The sequence below is a fragment of the Hyla sarda genome, chromosome 9, assembly GCF_029499605.1.
Source record: "Hyla sarda isolate aHylSar1 chromosome 9, aHylSar1.hap1, whole genome shotgun sequence".
NCBI lineage: Eukaryota > Metazoa > Chordata > Amphibia > Anura > Hylidae > Hyla > Hyla sarda.
Window position 1 is genome coordinate 126244337 of NC_079197.1, and position 9910 is coordinate 126254246.

Genomic DNA, 9910 nt, shown 5'->3' on the forward strand with positions numbered 1-9910 from the left:
TCAGAAAGCAGTTAGATAGAAAAAAACAACTCAACTTCAGAAGCTAATAACTATTGGAAGGATTAAGATTTTTTAATAGAAGTAATTTACAAATCTGTTTAACTTTCCGGAGCCAGTTGAAAAGTTTTGGAATACTCCTTTAACCCTATGGTATGACATTGTTAGTGCTCAGCAACAATTCGTAGTAGGGTCACCTGCAGTTCTGTGTGAAATCGCATGACTTCAAATCACAGGATTTGCAACTAATCTGTCTGCATAACAAAATGAACATGCAGGGCTTGTGCAATTCATAAACTGACCACTACTTGTAAATTTCCCATAGCAACCAGTTGTAGTATTCAACATTCTACTGTCAGTCTATATATTTATATCTTGCAGCATCTCAAGTGGCCTACTGTTTTATTAGGTAGTTATACCTATGGATCAAATTATTTTCCAATAGAATTTTAATAAAAGGACATCCTCTATATCAGTGGTCTTCAACCTGCGGACCTCCTGATGTTGCAAAACTACAATTCCCAGCATGCCCGGACAGCCAACGGCTGTCCGGGCATGCTGGGAGTTGTAGTTTTGCAACATCGGGAGGTCCGCAAGTTGAAGACCACTGCCGATGGACACTATATCATTATTATTATTATTATTATTTTTTTTTTACTTTAAAGCGGTACTTTGGTGGAAAACATTTATTTTTTATTTTTTTAAATCAACTGGTGACAGAAAGTTTAACAGATTTTGTAAATTACTTGTATTAAAAAAAATCTTTATCCTTCCAATACTTATTAGCAGCTGTGTGCTACAGAGTAAATTCTTCTTCTTTTCTTTTTTTTGAATTTCTTTTTTGCCTTGTGCTCTCTGCTGATACCTGATGCCCGTATCAGGAACTGTCCAGAGCAGGAGAAAATCCCCATAGCAAACCTATGCTGCTCTGAACAGTTCCTGACATGGACAGAGGTGTCAGCAGAGAGTATTTCCTCTGCTGCTAAGAAGTACTGAAAGGATTGAGATTTTTAAATAGAAGTCATTTACAAATCTGTTCATAATTTTTTTTTTTCCATCGGAGTACCCCTTTAAGTTGTGTTTTATATTATTTATTATTATTTTTGTTTGTTTTTTTACATTGAATAAAATGTGCCAAATATTAGAATGTAAAGCTAATGGCTTGTAATAGAATATGCCGGTTATACATGATAAAGACAGACATAACATTGGCCAAAGCCATTGTATAAATCTGCACATTATTCATTTCATAAACGCCACTGATTTGTCTCCCCTCGATTACCTAAATAGTCTTTATGTAATGCTGTCTATGTGCCAACAATGGATTTGGTCATGGATTTGACGGCCACTACTACATTGGTTGTGTTCTTTGTTAGGTATCTTTCTATAGTGCGAGTTGGATTGGGGTAAAAAAAAAAATCTGTACAATGAAATGTTGTATATATGATTGCGCATATATATGCAATTTTTTTTGTTGTTGTCATATTTACAAAGAGTTTGCCACAAAGTAAGATTTTTACTTTTATTGCTGTAATATTTATATTTTGTGCACTTTTCCTTACAGTAAATGTACATGCCATATGGAAGTAAGTGCTACCATTTTATGTGTGTCTCTTTTTAAGAGGTTTATTTTTATTAAAGCTGCTTAGTACGTAGGAACTGCACTATTAAAAAAGAAATAGCCTGTTGTATATTTCTGTTAATTTTCTCGCCACATTGATGGCCTTGCTCTTTATCTTGGCATTTTGCAAAGTAAAATGTCATCTTCCATTTGTAATAGTGGTAGTGCCATGTAATGCAAAAATACAATTTTTTTTAATTTTTTTTCTATGAAGCCAAGTGGAATATTTTTTGTTTTGTTTTTGTTTAACAAAAAGAAGGTACATATAGTTCTGTGTAAGAATTCTACAATTGTTCTGTCTCTTAAAGGTGTTGTGCGCTGCCCTGGCTTTCGGAGCTCCACACGCAGCGTCCGGAAGTTCATTACTCCGAATGCTGTGTGCGGGCTTCCGTGTTCGCGGCTGGCCGGCTTGACGTCACGCCCACCCCCTCAACGAAAGCATATGGGAAGGGGGCGCGACCGCTGTCACGCCCCCTTCCCATAGACTTTGGTAGAGGGGGGCCAGTTGTGACGCCACGCCAGGCGGCCGCGAACACGGAAGCCCGCACACAGCATTCGGAGTAATGAACTTCCGGACGCTGCGTGCGTAGCTCCGAAAGCCAGGGCAGCGCACAACCCCTTTAAACAATTCCATTGTATTGAGACATTGTCAATAAAGTTGGTTGAAACAAATACAGGAAGTGCTCTTTGGGCTCATGAATTATGGACTATTGTAAAGATCCGTAATACAGTCTAAAAATACTGATGCAGAATAGTACCTTGTTAATTAGAGGTCCGATAAATAATAAATAAATAAATTGTTTCTTTGTCCCCGGAATGAAGGCCTTGCTTTTAGGGGAGAATGCATTGCCTTTATGGAGGCACCCTATGGTGACCATTGAGACACTGAATGTAGACAAGCAGCACAGTCCACATTATGGCCCTTGAAATCTCTCCGGGACCAAATGACAGCTGGACATGCACATATGATGCCTTCTGAGGTTACAAAGTATGGCATGGGTTCAACCCACTGGTCATATAAAGGGTACAGCCAACTATGTTATATAATGGGTGCACACGTGTTTCAACAAACTTTATTAAAAGCAGTCAAAGGAACATCCCCTTTTTAGGGATTGTCTACCCTGCTGTATTTGTAGTCCCCGTTTCCCCACTCACCTCCATACGATGTATTTCTCCAATAATCAGTTTTTTCCCTTTGGTGGATTTTTTATTTCATTTACATTTTTGCCTTTAACTGTGACCAACCTTTGAATAACATGTCTCCAATGTTAACTTCTTCAGTGCCTTATTGCATTAAAGGGGTACTCCGCTGCTCAGCGTTTGGAACAAACTGTTCCGAACGCTGGAGCCGGCGCCGGTAGTGTGTGACGTCATAGCCACGCCCCCTGATGATGTCACGCTCCGCCCCCTCAATGCAAGTCTATGGGAGGGGGCGTGACGGCTGTCACGCCCCCTCCCATAGACTTGCATTGAGGGGGCAGGGCGTGATGTCATGAGGGGCCGGTCTATGATGTCACGAGCTGCCGGCTCCAGCGTTCCAAACGCTGAGCAGCGGAGTACCCCTTTAAATGTGCGTTTTATCTGGTGAGCGAGATCCTTGCCAGGTACACAAACCATACCATGCCATGGTTGCGTCAATGTGCTGCTTTATGAATGCAATTAACACTTAATCACATTAGCTTTCCGCTAGTGGTGCCAAAATCTGTGTTTTTTTTATATAAGCCGAGTAACGTGTACTCATGTTGGTGGCTGTAACATTTGTGCAAATGTATTTGTATATAAATATGTTATTTTCTGTGAAGCTTGTCCGGAATGTTTGTTTGCTGAGCTAGTGTGGTAATTGTCCAGGATCTCAACATACTCCATTCAGAATCTTAATTACCCCTTAGTTTGGTAAAAATTCTGCATTGTAAAGTACTGTGCATGATCGGTATTGGCGTGTACAGTGTCAATGTACAGATCTGTTGAAACAATGATACTGCTTTGTTTAGTACAATATTGCGTATTTAAGTCTTCTACAATATTTTCATAATGCAATAGCAATGCTACAATATGTATATGTGTAAATTAAAACTCTGTGAACAAAATTTTACCTGTCGCCTATACTTTTCTTTAATCTAGACTTCCACCAAAAAGAGAGAACTGGTTAGTGTGAATCTATTTCAGGCACCAAAGGTGAAACTTTATGATCCCTTTTTATCGTAAAATTCCTCTTAAATAATGTAGGTAAATACAAAAATGGAAGGAAAGCTAATTTTACATAATTTCAAAAAATAAAATAAGATTTTTTTATTTATGATTTAACTCATTCCGATCATGTGTATATATCATTTTTTTGTCTACCACCTATATTTCTCTCGCAAATACCTTCTATCTGTTTACCTGGTTTGTCATCCTGTGCTCTGGAAGGGGGAGTGTCCTCACACTGCATGTATTCTTTCTCCATGAGTCTGCTGTGCTGTGTCTCTTCATCTAATCACAGCAGGCTGCTGTGTAACCTCCTCCTCCTCTATATTTTCATGCTACAATCTGATAGGACAGAAATGAGCACACGAGTTCTAGTCTCACACTTACTGGACAGGATTGTGTTTGGAATGGTATGGGGACCCCTATTTTTGGTCTTTTTTTTAATTTTTTTTTTATGAGCCATGATTTCTATAAACAAGAGATACACTTTTCTTATGAAGTATATTAGAAAGGTTTAATGTTTTGTCAAGATGTACAACAAATAGAGTTTTTGACAGTGCAAATTTAAATGGTAGAATATTTTCAGAGCTGCTCAATTTGTTTTTGGATTCATTGGAACAATACGTTTTTGCATAAAACTGCTCAGCATTTTAATCTGGAAGTTTTTAGTAATTATTAAAGTGGTAAAACCACAGCAAATATTTCTCGATCGGCTCCATTGGTGGACACAGACCGTGGGGGTGTATGCTGCTGTCTCTAGGAGGTATGACACTATGGCAACAAAGAAGTCTGCTCCAGACCAGGTCCAGTTCTCTCCAGACCAGGTCTTATGTTTTATTATTTTCCTAAATTTAGGGATGTGTTAGATTTTTTTATTCCATTTTCTTTCCTGTTTTCAGGTAGGGACTCGGGAACTGCGGCTCACTGTTTCCCCATTGCGAGTAAGGGGGCACAGACATTGCGTATATGCGCTGTTCACCCCCTCTCGCCAACGGTCAGCGCCTGGGACAACTTTCTACACTTTATTCTTATGTGTATGTGTGAAAACGAGCGCTGGCTTACTTTCACTTTCAGCAGCGGCTGCTGCCGGCGGCGTCTAGTCCGCTCAATTCCCCGTAAGCGCACATGCATTCACATGTGCACTCGGGGCAAGGAGCGGGCGCCATTACGGGACTTCTTGTTAATACTTCAACGGCCCGGTGCGCTTTAGCTCCGCCCACTCAGGGCCGCCGAAGCTTGTGTGTTCAGTTATATATTTTCTTCTGGTTCTCGGACAGTTTGTGTTTTTTTTTCCTTGACCTGTCGGTCCTCTCTTATTGCTCTGGTACTAAAACTGATTACCTCAGGGCCTGGAGGCGGGTATATCCTGCTGGGAGAAGCCGACTTCTTTGTTGCCATAGTGTCATACCTCCTAGAGACAGCAGCATACACCCACGGTCTTTGTCTCCCAATGGATACTTCGAGAAAGAGAGAGAGAGATTTTACGGTAAGTGTTAAAAAAAAATCTCCTTTTTACTACCGTATTTTCCGGCATATAAGACTCCAATCCTGGGACCTACTGCTATGGCCTATAGGCCATAGCAGTAGATCGTGACCCCCCCCGGACCGGAGGAGCGGTGGTCGGAGAACTGAAGTGGGGCAGTACACAGACATACAGCCTCCAGCAATACACTGTATATGGCTGAAGGCTGTATGTCTGTGGGGGCCACTGCCTACCTAATGTGGGGGAACGACAACCTAATGTATGGGAAACTATACTGACAACTTAGTGTGGGGGAACAATGATAATGTACAGTATCGCGGTAGAGGGGTAGTTTTATACGGCGAGTTTATACCAAACGCTATTTTAACTGTAAAAGTTGGGGCTTGTGTTATACGCCCAGTCGTCTTATACGCCGGAAAATACGGTACTTTCTATAACCACTCTAGAATATGTTCTATGCTGACAGTGTTCAGTGATCAAGAGTTCAGAGTTCAGTAACATGGAAATGACAATCTAACATTCAGATCTAACTCCAGTATTTTAGAACCAGTCACAAGGCAACTATACATATATATTTTTTTCTTTATCTGATCATAAACAGATGTGGATGTAGGGAAAACGCATTTTTTAGGTTAATACTCCTCACACCAAGTAACTTTTGCACAGCGCTGTACACTTGCGAATTGGCAATGATGTGAGCGCAGGAGCAGTGCTCATTACATGCCAGGTGAGCTCTGGCTGCTCTCAGCAGCCAGGGACTCGCCGATAATGGCGGATATCATCAGCAAATACATTGATTCCCACCATTAACCATTCAGATGCCGTCATCAATGCCAATCACTGTATCTGCAGGGCAGAGGTTGTTTTGTACCTGCATTGCAATAACAGAGGTCTGATGAATCAAGATGGCCACTGAAGCTTCACTTACCAGCAGTCTGCTGCGATCTTCTCCTCTGGTCTGCCTACTAGCAGACCACAGGAGAAGTAGATCACCAATAACACTGATCAGTAAAAGCAATCAAAAGATTTGAAATAGTCACCTTTTGGAGACTAAAGTGTAGATATAACATTTTATTTTTTTAAATAAAAGTGAATAAGTACAATAAAAATAAGATTTCAATTATAAAAAAAATGTAATCAACATTTATTATTGTGTGTCTGAACTATTTAAAGGGGTTCTCCACCATAGGGTGATTTTAGTACGTACCTGGCAGGCAGTAATGGACATGCTTAGGGAGGGTCTGCGCTTGTCTTAGTGCTAAATGGATATGTTGTGAGATTACCATAATACTGTGGCTAGCTTTTTATGAACTGGTATTTCCTATTGGAGTTTGTTCTTTCAAACTACAAAATCCCATAGTTCTGTGTTTTTATAAGTGTGAGGACACTTTCCTCCCACCCATACATCAGCCACACCACCCACTGAAACACAAATGAGCTGCATCTCTCTCCCACTGTCTGGTCGCTCCACCCATTGAAAACAGGTCAGGCTCCCTTTGCACACCTGACTGGTGATGTCATGTCTCAGCCGCACTGCAATCTGGGAAAACCTGAGACCTAAGTAAATTTTGTATGCTGTTTAAAAATAAATATTGGGGCGAAAATCGCCAATCACACACAGGTACAGACACTTTATTATGAACAACACTAACTTTACAGCCCCTGTAGCAGCGGTAAAATAAAAAATGGAATATCCCTATAAAATATAATGTTAATGATACCGTACAGTGAACATTAGCTCCCAGTGTGTGGATATGGGAGATGTTCCCCACCTGCATACCCCTTTTAAGGCCAAAATAAGCTGTGTCCTTAATGGGTTAAGGGCAACCCAAAACATATTGTTCCCCCATCAATCTGCACTTCATACCTTACTCGCTCCTGAGACTTGCTGTGATTGAGACTTATTGTGCATTGTGCTCTGCTCCTTTGCTAGCCGAGAGGTCAGAACATTTCTCTCTATAGGTTTATATGCTGAGAAATTGATGTATCTCTTGGCTGGCCGAGGAGTTAAGCTTAAAGGGCTACTCCAGTGGAAAAAACATTTTTAAATCAGCTGGTGCCAGAAAGTTAAACAGATTTGTAAATTACTTCTATTAAAAAATCAATCCTTCCAGTACTTATCAGCTGCTGTATAATACAGAGGAAGTTCATTTATTTATGAATTTATTTTCTGTCTGACCACAGTGCTCTCTGCTGACATATCTGTCCATGTCAGGAACTGTCCAGAGCAGGAGCAATTCCCCATAGCAAACCTCTCCTGCTCCAGACAGTTCCTGACATGGTCAGAGGTGTCAGCAGAGAGCACTGTGGACAGGCAGACAATAAATTAATCAAGAAATGAACCTCCTCTGTATTATACAGCAGCTGATAGGTACTGGAAGGATCAGGATTTTTTAATAGAAGTAATTTACAAATCTGTTTAACTTTCTGGCATCAGTTTATTTAAAAAAAAAAAAAAAATGTTTTCCACTGGAGTACCCCTTTTAATACCGTCCGCTTCCCCAGGTAATAATCGTAGGATCCTAGTGGGTTGCAGCAGTGAGACTCAGTACGATCAACAACTTTTGATAGACCAGGTGATCCAAAAGTTAGGACGAACTTTAAAAATGAATTATTTGAAAACTAATAAAGAAACAAAGATACGGTTTGCACCAAACTGATGGAAAAGAAACCGGGTTTTGTGTGGCAACGAAAAAAAAAAATAGTTCTGTTGGCGACCAACAGATGGACTTCAAGAATCCCCACATCCAAAAGTCACAGAGTGTCAGATCGGGAGATCTTGGAGGCCATGCGTGATTAAAGTAGTGACTGATAATGCGATCCTCCCCAAATGTTGAGCGTAGCCGGCGTTGCACAGGCAGAGCAATATGAGGTGGTGCTCTATCTTGCATAAAGGTGACTGTTTGGAGTGCCTGTGGCGCTTGCAGTTCAGGAATAATGTTGTTCTGTAACAGTGCTACATATCGCTGACCAGTGACAGAAACTGTTTTGAAACCCATCGCCAACGTTGGTCGCCAACACAACTATTTTTTTTTTTGTTGCCACACAAAACCCGGTTTCTTTTCCATCCGTTTGGTGCAAACCATATCTTTTGTTTCTTGATTCGTTATCGAATTATTCATTTTTAAACTTCGTCCTGACTTTTGGATCACCCAGTATCTGATCAACAATGGAAGCAGGGTAGAATGAACAGGACTCTTCCTCGAGCCGACCGCCCTACCAAACTAAGAGAATGTGCCCAGGAACCCAATAGTCACTCTGAGCACCAAAGATCCTTCCAGAAGGTCAACATCACTGCACAAATCTAAGCATTATGGCAGAGTGGGCAGAGAGAAGACTTTCCTAAGACTGTGAGAAGATTCTCTGATCTGATAAAAACAAGATTGAACTTTCTGGCCTCAGTTCAAACAGTCTTATCTGGAGCAAACCATGCACTGCTCATCACTTGCCCAATATCATCCCTATACTAAGGCTTGGTGGTGCTTTGATAATACAGTTATATTGTTAATGATAACTTGATCCAGAGTTCTCTGGACCAAAGGTTCACCTTCCAACATTGACCCTGAGCACACAGCCAAGACAACATCAGAGTCCTGTTGAATTCAACAGAATTCTTCTGTGCTGTGCACATGGTGGAAATTTCTGATTCTGTGTCCGCAGAAATAATGAACGTCCATTCTTTCTGCGGACTCTGCACAAAATGCATTGCCGTCTATGAGACGGCGCATCCTGTGCGGTCATAGTGCCGGCATATTGTGCAGGCACCTGTAGTCTGTTGAATGTCTGCATGAAGATTTTCCGTGCAAACATTCCGAGATGTGGACATATCCTTAAAGGGATACTCCACCCCTAGACATCTTATCCCCTATCTAAAGGATCTCGGCTGGGGCACCCCAGACATCTGGTGCACGGAGCGAGCTGTGACTCTGTGACGGATGACTGCAGATGCAGGGCAGAGGCTCGTGACATCATGGCCACACCCCCTTAATGTAGGTCTATGGGAGGAGGTGTGACGGCCATCACAACCCCTCCCATAGACTTGCATTGAGGGCGCGTGGCCGTGACGTCACGAGCCTCTGGTGCTGCACCCGTTGCTCTAAACGAATGCCAGGTTCAGCAGGGAGATCACAGGGGCCCCCAACAGCGGGACCCCTGCGATAAGACATCTTATCCCCCTATGCTTTGGATAGAGAGTAAGATGTCTAGGAGTGGAGTACCCCTTTAAAGGAGATATCCAGTGGTGAAAAACTTATCCCCTATCCTAAGGGTAGGGGATAAGTTTCAGATCGCGGGGGATCCAACCGCTGGGGCCCCCCGCGATCTCCTGTACGGGGCCCCGACAGCCCGCGGGAAGGGGGCGTGTTCACCACCTCACGAAGCGGCGGCCGACACGCCCTCTCAATACAACTCTTATGGCAGAGCCGGAGCACTGCCTTCGGCAATCTCCGGCTCTGCCATAGAGTTGTATTGAGGTGGCGTAGGATAGTGGATTAGTTTCAGATTGCGGGGGTCCGACCGCTAGGGCCCCCCGCGATCTGAACCTTATCCCCTATCCTTAGCATAGGGGATAGATTTTTCACCACTGGACTACTCCTTTTAAAGCTTTTATCTGACTATTTTAT